This window comes from Ips typographus, linkage group LG1 (assembly GCF_016097725.1).
Source record: "Ips typographus isolate SLU linkage group LG1, UJ_Ityp_2.0, whole genome shotgun sequence".
In the NCBI taxonomy this organism is placed as follows: Eukaryota; Metazoa; Arthropoda; class Insecta; order Coleoptera; family Curculionidae; genus Ips; species Ips typographus.
The window spans coordinates 2,327,837-2,347,124 of NC_138422.1; the positions used below are offsets into that span (position 1 = coordinate 2,327,837).

Genomic DNA, 19,288 nt, shown 5'->3' on the forward strand with positions numbered 1-19,288 from the left:
AAGAACTGTCACGTGATTTAAAAAAAAATAAATTTAAGCTTTTGGGTATTAAAAATTTGTAAAAGCAATCACATAACCTGAGGAAGTCAGGGTTTCTCATTATCCCAATACCTTATAATCAAATTTAAGAATGCCACAAAAATGTCTTAACAATGGAATTTGAGGCATTTTAGGTAGTTTTAAGGCATTTGGAGCAATAATAAAAGCATTCTGAGGTATTTTAAAGGCATTTCAAATGTATTATGTATGTAAAAAGGCATTTTGGTGTACAAAAAATTATATAATAAAGTCATGCTTTTGATAGGAACGATTCTTGTCGTAGCTTTTAATAGGATCTACACCATTGGAATCTACGAAAAAAAAGTGTCTTAACAATGTAGAAGTTATATTTAGCTACAATCAAAAGTAACAAAATTAAAAAGGTTTTTAAAATAGGCAAATATCGGTTTTTTAGACTTATTATCATTAAATATGACACTAAACTTATCTCAAAAATCTTATAATTTTTGATATCTTCTATAGAAACATCGAAAATTGTCCCTACTGTGGTGCAATCCTCAAAAAAAAAAACTGAAACAGTGCATTTTTCAAGTTTATTTTCAACGAAGTCCTTCTTTATAATTTAAAATTCTTTTAGAGCAAATACTTATAGAATCAAAATTTAGAAACTTCTTCAACTAGTAAATATCCATCCAAAATATTTTTACATTAAATGGCAAAATCGTGTACCTTTACATAAAAAAAATAAGCAAGTCAAGAAAAACATTCAATTTGTTTTGTCAAAGAACTGCAATGATTCCTTCCTTATTTGTATTGCTACTATACAAATAATATGAGTGTCTGTCTATTTCTTTAACTTTTTTCGCTTTCTTCTTTAGCTTAAGATAGCAGCAGGTTCCTGCAACAACGCTCCGACTCTGTCGAAGCACGTGGCAAAAGTTTTATTATTTTCACGTTCATAAATCTTGTTTCGAAATGTTAGAACGGTTCTAAAAGATAATATATGATGTCAGTCACGACTCGCGTTCGTTTTGGTTTTAGAAAATTGCCCGAAGATCTGGTTGGGTTGGGTCGTATTTGACTGGGCAGTCGAACGTGGATATCTCTTCACATTCGACTTATCTCCCCTCCCAATCTGAATTGCGACTTAATAAAGCCGATTATACGGGGTTTTATTCGACACCCAACCAAAAAAACCTTCACCGTTCCTTATTTACACATTGACGATCCAAAAGGAAAAAACCCTACGTAGAAGACGGATCTCAGCATTTTTAATTAATTAAGCTCGCCATATTTCGATAAGAGCTAATTGAAATAGTTCCCTCTCGCTCTATCGAGGTGTGTGGAAAAAAACGACGAATATCACATTTTATACGTATAGAAGAAACTGTTTGCAGGTTTTACGGAATCTGGCATGCAATCTCGACGTTCCATCCTTAATTACAAAAGGCGCGTTGATTAATTAACCGGGTATAATCGAAGCCGGTGCAGCAACATTGCTTCAATTTTTTCCTCTTCATTCCAAAGACCGCGAACGTTCTATGCATAGTCAACTAGTTCACATCATTTGAAATTTAATTTGGTCGACCGGTTCAGAGTGGCAAATCTACAATGTACGACCAGTCTCGAAACTGATGAATCATGACTAAAATTTTTTAGATATTACCAATAGACCTTATCAACAAACTTAAATACCTAGTCAAAATAAAGCTATACAGTATGTCCCAAATAAGTTTTACATGTATAGGGATCTCGGTAACTGTAAGAGCTACAGAGTCGGTTAAATGGGGAAAGTTTTAGAGAATCTTATGAGAAACTTATTCCCGGTTTCCAAATGAAATTATACTTGGAAAATTGGGAAAGGCTGCATTTTAAACAATTGCTTGTAGCTCCTTAACATAGTGAACCATAATTTTGAACATAGAACACGATGACGTAATTAGAGAAAATCTATCGTCATTGATTTCCTAGATATGGACCATTACTTGATTTTTGTAGACTGATGTAAACTTTGTTTGTTCTTTTTTAATAATATTTGTGTTTAATAATTTTTTTATAATGTCAGCCAAATTTTAGATTATTCTATACGCAAAAATCAGGTGATGAAATTAATAAATAGAACATTTTTTTCCGGTTTTGTGTGTATATATCAAAAAATTTGGAGATATAACCAAAAGTTTAACACACTGAGAGTCAATGGCGCCGACATTTTCCAACACCACCTACGACAAAAATTTCAAAAAACGTTTTTTGTTCTTTAGAAACTAAATAATACCATCATCAAGTACATACATCATTGAAAAGGATTCTTTAAGCGCCTTCCAAAAATGCAAAAATTTAAGATGGCGGCCATAAAAATTTACAAAGTTATCATCCATATCTCGGAAACCAATGACGATCGTTTTTTCTAGTTACGTCATCGTGTTCTACGTAAAAAAGCGTCCTAATAATGTCTTAGTTTCAAAACTCTTTTTGGCTTTGTACACTTTATCGCATTGCAAAATTAATTTACAATTTTATATTATAAATAATAATTTAACTATAAAGTGCTTTTTTTGTACTTATTTCACCTAATTTAAGGTCCTTTGGTATAAATATACCCTTTACTGTGCATTGGAACCCTCCTGGTGCAAAATAAAAAATTGCCAAAATTGCACTTTTTGCAAAAATAGCCTATTTTTTGACACTCGTTGCTTTGACCCTAAATTACTCCCTTACTTGACAAGCTCGTCAAAATGTCATAGAAAACAAAAGATAGAGCGGATATTAAGCTTTCTAAAAATATCCCCACATGGGTTGATTGATAACTCCGTTTGGACGCTAGAGGACGTTACAATTCTTTCACCATAAAATCAAATATTTTGTGACACTCGTTGCTTTGACCCTAAATTACTACTTTATTTGACAAGTTACGTCAAAATGCCTTAGAAAACAAAAGATAGATCGGATTTCAAGGTTTCCAAAAATATCCCCACATGAGTTGATTGATAACACCGTTTGGCCGCTACAGGGCGTCAAATTTCCTTTACCATAATATAACATATATTGTAAATATTTTTTAGTCAGATTTCATGTATCTCTTAATCCGGCCGAGTTCCTGGCAAAGAAATGGTTAAAATGTTTAATTTTAGGTCTAACTCTGTTAGTTTTTGAGATATCAAAAAACCGACTGCACCATCGTCTTTTCCGAGAAGTTTTAACATAAAATGACACCGAGACGTCAACTGTAACTTGACAAATAAAAAAGTTGTATTTTTTGACAGTTCCAGGCCGCCATTTTGAATTTTCTGTCAAAATATTGACTTGCACCTCATTCTGAAGGAAATTTCACGTAGTTTCAAGAAATGAGAGACAAAATGGCGTTCTAGGCCTCCATTATGAATTTCCTGTCAAAATATTGACTTGCACCTCATTGTAAAGGAAATATCACGTGGTTTGAAGAAATGACAGACAAAATGGCGTTCCAAGCCGCCATTTTGAATTTTCTGTCAAAATATTGACTTGCACCTCATTTTAAAGGAAATTTTACGTAGTTTCAAGAAATGACAGACAAAATGGCGTCGCAGGCCGCCATTTTGAATTTTCTGTCAAAATATTGACTTGCACCTCATTGTAAAGGAAATTTCACGTAGTTTCAAGAAATGACAGACAAAATGGCGTCCCAGGCCGCCATTTTGAATTTTCTGTCAAAATATTGACTTGCACCTCATTTTAAAGGAAATTTCACGTAGTTTTAAGAAATGAGAGACAAAATGGCGTTCCAGGTCTCCATTTTGAATTTTCTGTCAAAATATTGACTTGCACCTCATTTTAAAGGAAATTTTACGTAGTTTCAAGAAATGACAGACAAAATGGCGTCGCAGGCCGCCATTTTGAATTTTCTGTCAAAATATTGACTTGCATCTCATTTTAAAGAAAATTTGACATAGTTTCTAGAAATTACAGACAAAATGGCGTTGCAGGCCACCATTTTAAATTTTCTGTCAAAATATTGACTTGCACCTTATTTTAAAGGAAATATTGCGTAGTCGTTCGGCAATGTCGGTTTTGTAATAATACAAAATATTTGACTGAAAAACATGAAAGAAATGCAATAGGTCAAGCTTAAATTAAGTGTGGTCCAGACTGTGTAGAATACAGCTGAAAAAAAAGTCACAGTCTGGCCAACGCTTAAAACTTAAGCTGGGCTTGAAGTTCCACGGTGCAAATGGCGCTTAGTCGGGTTAGTTCATTTTTGTCGGTAAAAAAATTTTATTACTATTTATAATTGTTATGTCTTGGCAACAGTGTCAAATGTCACTGTCAGTTAGTCTGTCAACTGTCAATTAGGTTAGGTTAGGTTAAGTTGGTTTCTTCGTTCTTCCTTCCTTCGTGAACGACCCAACTAACAGGGGGGAGGTTGGCTTCTGCTCCCTTTATAGGTCAATTTTCCAAGAACGGTTGGTTAGGGTGCTTTTAGAATAATAAATTATGCATTATGATGCAGTTTTGTGAAAATGGTGACATCCAGTTAAAGTTACGGGTGTTTGTTTTCAACATGAAAAAAAAATTTAATTAACAATACGTGCAGATGTGTAAGTTGGTAAGTAGTTGTATACTGCAACAAAGTGAAAAAGAAAAGGACGTTTGAGCAAATAGACAAAAGATGTAGAAAACGAGGCAGTGCACGGAAATATGCGCAATTTCATCTCGTTATCGGAACGCCTCGTACCATGGGCAAAATATCGCGGGTTAACGAGTACTTGTCTTTTTCTCGGGCAACATAAAAGTGATATATCGGTTATAATATGGGCCTTTTTGCTACAGGTGCGTTTGGTTGGCCGGTCGCCCCAGGAAACCAAATAATTGAATCGGATACTGGACGACAGCTAAAACGGAAAACCGTATGCTCGGTAAACAGAGTAAGAGCGAGAAAAAAAAATGGGGCCTAACCCACATCGGACAAGACGCAGGAATCTGGTCGTTGTGTAGAAAAGACACTTATTGTTCTCTAAATCACTGTAATGTCCCGGCACGACTTCATTTACGGCTCGTCTTCTCCTTGTCCGATAAACGGTGACGCTGACTAGGTGCCGGAGCGAGATAACGATAGCCGCTCCGTGTCATGTTTTGTTATTACAGGTCTCGGGGTATCTTGTAAACGATTGGCGTTAAGTGACATATCTGGTGCCGTACCACGACTAATACACCATTTAAAGAATGGTAAAAGGACCGCCATCACGTCTCTATATTTGCCATACAAGAAAATGTTCTTTAATGTCATTGGAGCTGTGTGGTTTTCGAGAAACAAGGTGTGAAAGTTGTTTGCAAAAAGCGCCAGATCACTTGTCAAATTTTTGACACACATTAGGATTTTTTTTACGTAGAACACCCTGTATTTTATTTGCTCAATCGGAAAATCTCTTTTTTCTGATTTCAACTGTTTGTTTTTGAGAGTCAAAAATACATTTTAGTTTTAATTATTCATTAATAATTTTTTTTATAATTACGAAGAAGGGCACCACCTGAGGTATCTTACACATATGTTTAAACTGACACTCTGTATTTAACGTATCTTACCTAAAAAAGGTTTATCCGCACATTTTAGGGACACCCTGTATTTCCTCCTTTCTAGCATTTTGACCATGCAAATTGACTCGCACAGCTGAAAACGGTAAGTCATCAATTTTCAGGATGTTATTTTTTAACGTTCTGACCTTAAAATTTACTAAAATGATTGCAAATAGTCTGGTACGTCAATTCTTATGACATATGACAAGTTTTGAAATTTTGACTTTGAAAATATCTTGACTATTTGACTAGGAAGACTGAAAACGGTTGGTTCAGCCAATTTAAATGATTCTTGACTGATTTTCAATATTTTAGCCATTAAAACTGACTACACTGACCGATTTGTATTAAAAATTCTAGTTTTTCCAAAAGTAACCAAAATAACCTTAATAAAAATAGAATTAGAAAACTAAAAATCAGAAAAAAAGATCTCTTGATTGAACAAATACAAAACAGGGTGGGTATTCCATTTAAAGTAATCAAAACATGTGTCAAAAATTTTATACAGGGTGGTCCAGTTTTAAGTGTCAATAATTCACCATTTGATAGCTAATCAAAAAATAAGTTGCATTATGTCATTTTTCTGAAAAACGTTTCCTAAGGAAGATACAGTCCTCCAAATTTCAATTTAAAAAATCGTTTTATAGTTTAAAACTGAACATTCAAGACTAAAATTGTTTATTAAGTTTGCTATTTCAATAACTTGGTGAAATCGATTTTCCCAACTGAAAGCAGTTTTGAAGCACTAAAAATAGTCCAGAATTCGAATAAAATGAAAAGCAAAGTATAAAGCTCGAAAAGTTAGTTTTCAAGACAATTTTCATGAATCTAATGTCAATGTCCTGAATCTAAGACTATTTTCAAGACTAAAATATTGAAATTTGTCTTCAAATTATGAAAACTTACTTCAAATGCAAATTTTGAGCTTCTGATGTCACTTTTCATTAGTTCAGTCACATTCTGGGGTTCAAGTCAATCTTTAAGGTTTAAATATATGAATTTGTAGTAACAAATTCTTGAAAAAGTAGTTTTTATGTCTACAAGTCAATTTTAAGTCTCTCGATTTGCATGAAAACTGGTTACATACACAATTATTAAGCTTCTGAAATTTTTATCTTTTCTAATTCAATTTTCAAAACTAAAGTCTTTTAGTTTGTCTGGAAACTATGAAAACTGGCTACAATAATATTTTTTAAACTTCTTAAGTGAATTTTCCGTTTTCAAGACAATTTTTAAGTTGGGTTGGGTTAGTTTTGGGTCTTTGACTGTAATAACGTGTAATAAAGTGCTTGTTCCAAATTTGATCAATATTGCTCCAACGGTCTGACAGTTATGACTTCTGAAAAAAAAAATGATTTTTTAAACAGAAATTTGAAGGACTGTATTTTCCTTAGGAAGCACTTTTCAGGAAAATGACATAATGAATGTCAACTTATTTTTTAATTGGCTATGGATTGGTGAATTATTGACATTTAAAACTGGACCACCCTGTATAACATATTTCAGTTATGAGTCTTTGACCTTTAATATATCAAGGGTTTAGTCTATTTGCGGCAAATGACCGAACATACACAATGAATGATAAAATATTCTAGGCTTAATATTGTTGCCGCTGGCGCCACCTAGAACAAATAAGGAGGAATCGAATGCAGTTTAAATCCCACAAAATCGTCTCGTAAAAGTCGTAAGACGACTCCAAACTAGTACAAAACGCGCACTTCCTGAATTTCCAAAAACAAAAATGGCGTCGCTCGTCCACCCACCAAAATGCAAATCGGCAGATAACCGCAGAGTTCGCCGCATAAATCCGCGCCGGGGCAAATGAGTTTGCTGTTCATTCAACGAGAGTGTCAACCTCGTATCCGTTTTTTTTTGCGACATCTCGGAAATGGTGAGGTGAAATAACAAATTTAAATGAGACGCGTCCGAGAGCTTATTTTCCCCTCGAGCCCCCCTTTACGGGCTCGGTTCGTGAGAATCCCGGGAGCTCCGATTCAGATCGAATATATGGACAAGCGGCTTATTTATGCCCTCCGAGAGTGATTTATAAGAAGTTTAGAATTTTTTTAAGTGTCCGCGGTTTTGCATACTGATCAGCGTTGCCAACATGCAAAGCTCGCATAATTTAAATATCTCCATTAGATTTTCTACAAGGTGTTTCAACTTCACTTATACGCTAAATATAAATTTCTCTTCACCTCAAAGTTTACAAGAAATTGCAGTAAGCAAATAGTAAATCCACATGTGCAGTATCCTGTATTTTATCATTGAATTTACACTAATAAGTTATGTGAAATTTAAAAAGTTTCTAGCTTAGTCGACTGTTGAACTCTTTGGGATTACAAGTGACTTGGTATAATTATTTGGCTGTTTCTGCATACCTTTATTTGCAAATATTGTTTCATTGCGGTTTAAATGATAGTAACGTCAGTCATGATTCTTGAAAACAGCTTTAGTTTCTAAAGTCAGTAGTATACAGCGTGTTCTAGTTAAAACGGAATATGATTACTGTCATGTTTGTATACAAATTGTGGTACACGCCAACTTATTTTTCAAGGGGCATTTCTTTCTTCTGCTTTTTAAGATTCTCCACTTTTCGTCAGATTTAATTTTGAAAAAGCCTCAGATATTTTCTTATTTTAACTTTTCCGTTAATGATTGAGTTTTGACTTTCAGTATTGGCTGCAGCTTCCAAATTGGCAACGGTCAAGACTCAGTGATAGTTTGAGAAAAATTTGGTGGACATTTTGATGTCAGTAATACAAGAAAAACGATTTCAACATTGCAATCGGCTTAAAAATTGAATTTTCAAGTTACAGCTTGTCATCACATGTCACTGAAATGTTAAATTCAAATAACAGAAACTAGAAAATTGTCATTTTAAATTGACTAAATTAAAAGTTTAATTATAAAAGCGACATTTGAAAATCATTATTCTAAATGTTGAAAAGGTAAAAAGACATAAAATAAAAACATTCTCAATTATTCCGGATGATTTTTTTTAACAGAAACACATTGTTTATCAGATTTGCACACATTTTCTGTTAACTATTGTTGAAATTTTTATCCAAATTACCTTAAATTAAATGCAGATTTTTCTTTCTTATAAGTCACCGATTTTGGACATGAAATAGTTCAGCTCTAACGGAACGATCTATTTTACTAGAAAGCTTCGATTTGTGAAAAAGGTTTCTAGCTTACTCGACTGTCGAAATCTCAGGAATAACGACAAGCTACGTTCGATATGTTTTGTATTAAGCCATTTCTGCATGATTTTGCTGATTTTGGAAGATTGAAAGTAGGTTTTTATTAAAAAAAACAAGTGCAGTAAACTACAATAATTTTTTAAACTGTAAAATGATCTGTTCTTCTTTAAAATACACTCGTTTTTCATTCTGGGCAGTTTTGCCAAGGCATTTTTACAAAAATCATTATAGATTTATATTGTGGTGAATCAAGGTGAGATTCACCTAGCAACTAGTCAAACGAGTCGAATGTAGACTTTGGAGTGTTTGAGGTTATCGAAGCGTGACCGGCAATGTCCGATCGAGTTAATGTCGGAACCCGATCCAAAAGGTCCGGTCGCACGGCTCCTCGAAAGCGTAAAATAACCCCGAAGACGACGAAATCAATCCGTCTCGTCGTCTTGCGTAATTCAGTCCCGAAGGAGGAACCGATCCGCTCCGGTTATTCAGAAATATCTCATCCTCGAACCAGTTTCTTGCATCGGTCATCCGAGATGCCGTTTATATACACACAGAGTCATCAAACCCGCGCGCCAAAGGTCGACGATATTAAAAAGGGCCTGATCGATTATTATTAGCTAACAGGATGGCGCCTTTTGGTCAACGGTCTCATTTTGGTTCCCCCTTTTCTCCCTCCCAACGTCCCAGAATCTCTCCGCTATTTATCGATGGATTTGTAAGAACAAGAATCGCCATCTGAAAACATGGAGGACATTAAGTTTTATGCGGACCGAGATTTTACGTTTATGAGTATCAGTACACGCGTTCCTGAAAAAGCGCTTTAAACTTATCCACGTGGGCGGACATCGAAATTCACAGTTACTGCCGCAAATTCAGACTTATTAATGACCGTTTGTGTCAAAAGGAAATTTTCATTGCTGGGTGTGCTTATTGATTGGGTCCCTTGGCTTTTACGGCCGATAAATTTCGGAAATCGCCCATAACTTCTCTTAAGAAACCACTCCAAATTTAATTAAGGCCAAATTGGGGAGAGATTTATATTTTTTTTGTCTTGTTTGATGGGCGAAATTCTACTTGTAACAATTTACGAGAAAAAGTTAATTTTTTAAAAGTTTTCAACAAAATTGATGGTTCAACCAATTTTTTCGATTTCAATAATGATTGATGAGGAAAAAAACATCATAGCGTATAGGCAAAGTTGTACATACGAGTACAATGTGTCTCAAGTTAGTTTTACATGTAGCCACGATCAGATATACTTACAAAATCTATGAAAACTTTTGAAAACAGTCAGAGAGTCATGAACTGCTCTGTTTTCATGTCAAAACATTTGAAAATTACAAATTTACTGCATTAATAAGTTATGTGTACTTATTTTACACTCTGCCTAAGTAAAAGCGAATTTTTATTTACACAAAAGGTTTCTAGCTTAATCGACTGTTGAACTCTCCGGAATTACAAGAATTTTCAGTGGTATTTGAGCAATTTCCGCGTAGTTTTTTTACATAATATAATTATTGTGATTTAAAATATTGTTACTTTAGTCACGTTTTTCAAATTTAACTAAATTTTTATGACTTGTCACAAATTGATGTTAAAAAATCTACATATGTTTTAATACATAACTTTTTTCTTTTTTCAACTTGATGCAAACACAGGAAGATAATCAGGATTTTGGCTGAACTTTGACAAAGTTATTTGAAGGTATTCTCGAGGCTATTCTGTGATATCATCTATCCTAAATTCTCGACTTTGAGGAGGCAAAAATCTTACAACTTTTTCGCACAAACTAAGACTTTCTGGTTTTGTGCTAAAAACTAGGTATTTATGTATAGTAAGTGTGAAAAGTACGACTTTTGTCGTATTTGTGTAAATGCTGTCTGTTGAGGGCAAAAACTTTTTACTCTTAATACATACATTTTGTTTTGCACACCTGTTGGTTTACTTACGAAAAATCAGATATTGCATTCATATGCACATTTTCAATTTTAATTACCCCAAAAAAAAATGTTCAAAAGAAGTAAGGAGAAAATGGTAGTTCAAATTACACATAGAGCTAAAATAGAAAATTAAATAATTTTTCATAAACTTTCAATTAAATCCGTGATGTTAAACTGATGATTAGACTCTCGATTTTTTTCAAAACGGGAAAAGATTTTTTAATGAATTTAGAAACCGGATCTAAGTTTGTCATAAAATTCTTTTTAATATTCTCTATTTAACCTGGACTCCTCAGTTTAATTCTTCTTGTATAGCAGCCAATATCATTACACTTGTAGAATTTAAGATACACGTATCAATTTTTTGCACACAATCATAATTGAAAATATGTTTTAATACTAATACTTCGTAATTTGTTTTTAATTATGGCAAATATTTAATATGTACTAAGGAAGTATACCTTAACATCTCAATTTACCATCAAACTTAAATTTTTTATAATTTTTCTTAAGGTAATAATGTCATCTGAATTTTAAGCAAATATTTAGGTTTACAGTTTGAATGAATAATGTCAATAACTCCGTGTGAAAATTAGTTGGATAACCACTCAATTTCCGTACTAATAACTCAAGTAGTCAAGCTACCGTATGGGCTTGACTAATGATCTTAAGACGCTGGCAATTAATACAAAATTAGTTACGCAAATCGCCAAGTTTAACAACAAGCATCGGTTTTTAAAATTGCTGTTGCTTGAAGTTTCTACGTTGTTCCATCAACATAATGATTGCATTAGAATTGCCGCAGGTAGCCGAAACATCACTGAATTTTTTCCTGTCATTAATTAAAATTGCACGCTCCGTAAATTCGTTTGATGGTCTTACCTCATCGGTTGCTTCCTGGGGGCCACTGAACACCCTGGACACCATCAATAATTTCGAACCAAACATCGAACCAATCGAAACGGTAACTGCGCGCCACGCTTCGACACCGCCTACTACACGAGTCGCAAAACGCGCCAAATTTAGACTGGAGAATTGCCCGGATCCGAAGATAAAATTGTTTTGGATTTTTTTCGAAAATGTTGATCTCGGACGCGAGAAGATCCCGGCGGGCCGCAGAACGGCCCGATCTTGCGCTAGGTGAAGAAACGTCGCGAGTGAAGAAACCGAACGCCCTGTGTGTATCGGATCTCTCTCAGCTGGTCCGCGGCCTCTCCCGCCACCGTCCGTCTCACTCTAGATATGGATAATTATTATTCTAATGATGGTCAAGAATAGGGTAGGGTAGGAAAGGAGTGGCGAACACCGAGTTCTTGTCCGTTACACGATGAGGGATGTTGATTGTTCACTCTTGGTGCTAAAAAACGATAACCAAGTTAGACAACCAAACTAGTTTCATTATTGGTTGAAAGAAGTATGGCAACCCGACAGCACTGTAGTTTCCCACTAAATTTCTATAATTTCATTAGCATTCAAATTATTGATGTTATCAAATTAGCTTCTAGCTTTATAGTTTGATTTTGGCTTTTAAATTTGTCCATCAGTCAAGGTTTCTGAAGTTGGATGGAAAGAGCTTGACAACTAGATTTTTGGGACACACTATGTGATAAATAGTCTACATTGATAAAATAAGTTAAAAAAGACCATCAAATAAACAAATGGTATTTGTCAAAAAAAAATGCAAAACTTTTATGGGACACAACAACTTTTATTTGTGTTAAAGTGCTCTGCAAGAAAATACGAGGTATTGTACAGGGTGCTGCATTTTCGATGGTTTTACGGGGTACAGAGAAAACGGTAATAGATAGAAAAAAAGTAGCATACGTGTTCCGATCTCATTTTCTGAGCTGAGAAGTACTAAATTCTTCAAATAGTACCAGCTCTAAAGAAATTGATTAATGATATTGAGCCGAAGGCGATAGACGTCATCCAGTCAGATTCGGAATCCGTTTTAATGGTCTTTTTATGGGATATTAATTTTATTGTCATCGAAGCCATTAACTATTTGGGCTGCCGAGTTAAGTCGATAATTTATGATGGCGAGTCGGCCGTGTGCTTATTTTTTTCCTTCTTCTCTCGAGATCACCTGTTTTGCATGTGCAAGAACCGGCAACAACAATAGATAGATAGACGGGCTTCCAGGCATTGGCAGGCGAACAATAGTACCGGGAATTTTTTTGATTTCGACGAGACCATAGACAAGAGATATCGCAAGGCTGAATCGCTTTCGAAGTTGCCTGTTGCGCTTCGGGATAGGGGCGTGTTGGAAATAACTTTGGAGAGATTAGGGGGAACATAGAGTGTGTTGGCAGCGCCAACACCAATAACGGTGCAAAAACCACACAAAAGCTCCGTTTCCTATCTTTTCGGTGGTACTTTTATAATTGGCTGCGGTGACTTGCCGAAAGTGCGTCGACCAAGATGTATTTAAAGTAAGTTTTTCATAAAGGACTCGATCTTGATGCTGCCGATACCGATTTTGGGTGTAGCGACCTCCTACTGTAATAGGTTTTCGGTCGGAGGCAGTTTCTCATTAGGTAATAGTCGGATGTCTTGTTTGTATCGGGACTAGCGCGCTCTTATGCCAGTTAGCAAGTTAAAAGCTCACCTAAATGTTGTTACTGTCAGTTAATGGTACAATAACCTCATTAAAATAACAGTTGAAGTATGAAGTTGTCCAGCAGTGAAAACTAGCAATAGTTGATATAGTCAAATTTTTACCCTTTGAGAATGACGTCATGCAGGTGAAAAAACAGGCATGTCTGGAATTAGATCACAAGTTTTAACCTACAAATGCTTTGAAAAATTAGTGTGTTCAGAAGTGTACTGATGATCAAGTGCCTTGAAAATCACATGATCATGAGAGTTTCAGTTTAATCATCATTCATTCAGTGAATAGGTGTGCTTGCACTCACTGAAAGATCTCTTCTATTCCTAATAACATAATATATTATTAAGGTTCATTGATTTTGTGTTGTGTTAGTGTGCTGTGCACAATAAAGCGAAAATATTAATTTGGCAAACCAACTTCTTTGGGTTTCATAAAAGCGGTTATTTTGGTTTTACTGACCGACATTTTCTTAGAAATGTTGGTAAAATAGGAGTCGTCAGCTGGAATTCCAGCCTTTTTCATTCGGCATAGGGTAGCAGTACTCACTTTTAAAGCCTGTGATGCTCTATCATACACATTGGAATAATCAATTGGGATGACATCTGGAAACTGTTTCTTTTCGTACTCCAAAAAAAAGCAGCACATTTCGAATTAGCATTTGGGCTTGCTCATTGTAGCGCAGCATTTTTATATCTTTGATATTTGTTTATATCAAAGTGACAGTAAATGTCAACGTTTTTAATTTGACAGGATGACATAAGTAACAACGTGCCTTTTTTGCTAAAATCCAACTATAACCCATATTTGATTGTAAGGAAGTCAATCAGCGCTTACAGGATTGAATTGATTTGAATTTTGAAATTGATCCAAATGCCAAAATATCTCAAAATATTAGTAATCGTTTAATCCTCGGGTTACCGTAAGTTTTTGTAATACATTTGATACATTACAAGAAGTATACTTGTTTCAAATGATGGATAAATTTTGAGATATTCAGTTCCAAACAATTTTCTTTTAGATACGAATATTTCAATGCGGTGGTCAACAGTGATTTTGACAGCTTTTTTCAGAAAGGAACCACACCCAGGTAAACCATCGCATAAAGCGATTTTAACAATAACCAGAACTAGCAAAGAAGAAAGAAATTATTTAAACATCTTGTAGATTGGAAAATCATAAAATCGATGGTATATGTCAATGTACAGGGTGCTGCATTTTCGATGGTTTTACGGAGTACAGAGAAAACGGTAATAGATAGAAAAAAAGTAGCATACGTGTTCTGATCACTTTTTCTGAGCTGAGATGACTGGCGAAGAGTGGGCTGCGCAAACTTCTTTTGTTTCAAAGATACGGGGGGCTTTTGAAAATTGGTCATTTTGGAACCTCCTCTGTATTTCATTTGCTATTAAAGTTATGAAAAAAGGAAAAACGATTTCTGGTAGAAGTTTTGACGTAGAATCCAATGGCGTAGTCAATTTTTTTCTATTACGTTTAGTTTCTGACATATGACAGTAAGTTATATTTTTTTAAATAGAACACCCTTTAAATTTTTAATTCATTTAATTCTGTTGATTTTTACTTTTTCAACGGTGTATTAAAACATATAAGTTTGTAAACGTTAATCTTGGTAATTAGAAAAAAAGCGTTTCCTTAACAAAAAAGTGCTTAATAATATGTATAAAAATACCCAGTCGAAACAAAACTTGGCTATGTTCATATTAACATGTTACATGTCATTTATAAACAGTTTTTTTAACTTCTACCTTAAAAATAGTAGAAAATAGAAATGGCCACTTTTCTTATTAAAGCGACGGTAAAACTGCTTGTAACTTAGATTTATTAAAAATATTTAATTTTCTGATGTGTTAGTTTATATGATTTCCAATTTTATGTGGTATTTTAGATATTGGCCTTTTTTTAGCTTAGCAAAGGTCCTTTTTTTAAAATAACAGGATTAACCTCTACAAACTTATATGTTGTAATACACCGTTGAAAAGGGAAAAATAAACAGAACTAAATGACGTAAATAAATATACAGGGTGGTCCAGTTTTAAATGTCAATAATACACCAATCGATAGCCTATCAAAATGTATTTCAGTTGCTCTTAAAGTTATCAAAAATGGAAGAACGGTTCCCGGTAGTAGTTTTCATGTAGAATCCAATGGCGTAGTCAGTTTTTTTCTATTCCGATTAGTTTCTGACATATGACAGTAAGTTACATTTTTTTAAATGGAACATCCTATATATTTTACGTCACTTTTTTCTGTTGATTTTTACCTTTTCAACGGTGTATTACAACATATAAGTTTGTAGAGATTAATCCTGTTATTTTAAAAAAAGACCTTGGCTAAACTAAAAAAAAAGCCAATATCTAGAATACCAAACAAAATCGGAAATCATATAAACTAACACATCAGAAAATTAAATATTTTTAATAAATCTTATTAAAAATCTAAGTTACAAACAGTTCTACCGTCACTTTAATAAGAAAAATGGCCATTTCTATTTCCTACTATTTTTAAGGGGGAAGTTGAAAAAATTGTTTATAAACGACATGTAACATGTTAATATGAACATAGCCAAATTTTGTTTCGACTGTGGGTATTTTTATACATATTATTTAGCACTTTTTTGTTAAGGAATCGTTTTTTTTCTAATTAAAAAACTTAAAATATATAGGGTGTTCCATTTAAAAAAATATAACTTACTGTCATATGTCAGAAACTAAACGCAATAGAAAAAAACTGATGACCTCATTGGATTCTACGTCAAAACTTCTACCGTTTTTCCTTTTTTAATAACTTTAACAGCAAATGAAATACAGAGGATATGTTCTAAAATGACCAATTTTCAAAAGCCTCCCATATCTTTGAAACAAAAGAAGTTTGCGCCGCCCACTTTTCGCCAGTTATCTCAGCTCAGAAAAAGAGATCAGAACACGTATGCTACTTTTTTTTCTATCTATTGCCGTTTTCTCTGTACCCCGTAAAACCATCGAAAATGCAGCACCCTGTACAGAAAATCTATTTGACTATCCCGTTTTTTCTTAAGTAACAATCTGAAAACCAAAATGAATAAACATTTATTGGCTGGCAAAATTATCCGTAATAAACTTGGGAGAGCTGATCAGTCGCATAGGTCGGTAACCTCGCAGTTGCTCCACAACCACACAAAACGGGTTTTTCTATTTTAATAATTTCGCGCTTTCTGCTCGGCCAAGTACACCTTCACCCCTTCTAGATTTGGCAACCCTCGCCCCACTGCAACCACCTAGACAGGTTTAGCATAATAATATAATAAAATGCAAAAATGTGCGCGTTTGGCAGATGCGTTAAACTAGTCTGTAGGACAATGCCGGACTTAGAAAAGACACGGCGTAATCTGTTTTAACGTCCCTTCGTTTAATTTTTTTTCTTCTTACCGACCGGCATGTAAAATGAAGCTGCCCGTCTAAGTGTACCAAAATAATTTAAATTCCACAGTTGGAGAAAAAACAATCTGCCGGGCCGGTACAGTTAATTCCGTCTATTAAAAATGATTTAAGCTGGTTTCGCTCGCGTCCACAATTATGAATATATTCTCTACTGTAAAGCTGTAAATGGACGATTACAAGCAGCATGAATCGTGGCTAGGAGAGTGAAAAACGCCCCAACGCCACGAAAAATTATTAATGATCACCTCATTTATGTTCCGACTACCGGTTTTCGGATGCCTAATTGAAAATTTCAGAATATCAAAACTAGTAAATTGCCTTGATTTATGTTGATTTCTCAGACGAACGATTATTAAGGAAGATCAGGCCGGTTAGTATTCAAATATTCATTTGCATAAGTCAGTTGGGAAAGTTTTTCATTTTACGAAGACTGATGATGCAGTTGCGCTCTAGATAGAGCGCAAGATTAAATTGTATCATCAGTTTAATCGAGATTTTCACGGAAGATTCATGATGTGACCAATTTTGTTGCACAATTTAATACGACTTATAAATCTTCCATAATTCGCTAAGACAAGTTATTTTTTTATTAATAAATTATGTGACTACTCAAAAAAATTGAAGAGATAAATACAAGATGGTCCAGTTTTAAATGTCAATAATTCACCAATCCATAGCCAATTAAAAAATAAGTTGACATTCATTATGTCATTTTCCTGAAAAGTGCTTCCTAAGGAAAATACAGTTCTTCAAATTTCTGTTTAAAAAATCGTTATTTTTTGTCATAACTGTCAGACCGTTGGAGCAATATTGATCAAATTTGGAGCAAGCACTTTATTACACGTTATTACGGTTAAAGACCCAAAACTAACCTAACCCAACTTAAAAATTGTCTTGGAAACGGAAAATTCAAGAAGTTTAAAAAATATTATTGTAGCCAGTTTTCATAGTTTCCAGACAAACTAAAAGACTTGACACACTTGGTTTCGGGATGAAATCTCTTGCAGCTCGGCGGTGTAATCGAGAGCGGGTTGTTTATGTGGTGTGGAGGTCCACAATGAAACAATCCAGCGGTTTCCTTTTAGAATATTATTGATTATTTATATGACATTTGTTATTATTAAACTATACTCAACATATCAAACTTATGATCTCTCATAACGTCTTTATTATCTATCAGCAAACCTGATTAACTTTTGTGATAATGAATTATAAATTAGTTTATAAATCTTGTCATATTCCTTATTGGAGCTTTAACTAAAATTGGGCCATTACAAGTCTAACACAAGAATCTTAAATTTTCCTATGATCAGGCTGTGAATGCGGCTTTTGCGGCCAGTGAAATTTTTGATGGTTTTCCTAGCCCTGATATTCATCATAAATCAGATTTCGGTGAGTTTAAGCGTTTTTCTGTTTAAATTTCAAAATCTATACAGATTCATTGTGACATTGTGAAAATCGAGTTTCAAGACTATCTTTACCAAGTTATTGACATAGCAAACTTAAAAAACAATTTTTACATTCTTCATAGACTTAAAATAGTATTCCAAGCTTTGTCACTATTAAATCGACTTCTAGACACCTCAGTGCTAAAAATTCGGGTATTTCTTAATAAACTAGACTGTTTTTAGTGTTTTAAGGCTGTTTTCAGTGCCTCAAATCGAGTTTCAAGACTATCTTTACAAAGTTTTTGACTTATCAGGCCTAAAAGCCAGTTTGTCCACTGACCATAATCTTGAAAATGTTATTTCAAGCTTCTTCACTATTAAATTGACTTCTACACTCATAGGTGCAATAAATTGTAGCACCTCTAAGAAATTCAGACTGTTTTTAGTGCTTTTTAAGACTGAAAAATCGAGTTTAAGACTATTTCCAAAAGTCAAGTTTCTTCAGTAATAAAAGTAAAAAATTTTGGTACCAAATGCTACAATAATAGTCTTGAGAACTAATTTTTAGAAATAAAATAGTCCGAAAATTTAATTTACTTCTAGACTTGTTGTCCAGTCCAGAAAATTGAGTTGTACACCAATTAAGTCTTGAAAATATACTTTTGGACTCTCTTTAGTCCTAGTAAAGTCAGTTCTAGCATTAAAAGTCAACTTTTATATTATTTTTAGTAGTAAAAAATGAGTTTCATGCACAGTACAATCTTTGTCTTGATTTCCGGACTTTTTTTAGTTCTTGAATGCCAGTTTCAGACACTCAACCAGGATGGCAGTCTGAGAAAGCGAATCATAAGACCATTCCTAGTAGTAAAAAGCAAGTTTTTAGACTATTCAGTACAAATTTAGACTTTCACAAGTCTTGGATGTTCAGTTTTAAACTATAAAACGATTTTTTAAATTGAAATTTAGAGGACTGTATCTTCCTTAGGAAACCTTTTTCAGAAAAATGACATAATGCAAGTCAACATTTTTTTTGATTAGCTATCAAATGGTGAATTATTGACACTTAAAACTGGATCACCCTGTATAGAGACATTTTTAGAAACAGCCTGATCAATCTGATGTTGTTAATTCAAGTATTAACAGTGTAGAATAAAAGCCA

At 34.0% G+C, this 19,288-nt stretch overlaps 1 long non-coding RNA gene across 1 annotated transcript in view; it reads right to left on the minus strand.

Annotated features, from left to right (window-relative positions):
• Window positions 1-12,209, minus strand: part of LOC145737987 (uncharacterized) — a 71,210-nt gene extending 59,001 nt beyond the window's left edge. The window contains exon 1 of the long non-coding RNA XR_014180541.1: window positions 11,579-12,209. This is a non-coding gene — a long non-coding RNA (uncharacterized LOC145737987). The remainder of the gene's footprint in view (window positions 1-11,578) is intronic.
• Window positions 12,210-19,288: the final 7,079 nt, after the last annotated feature.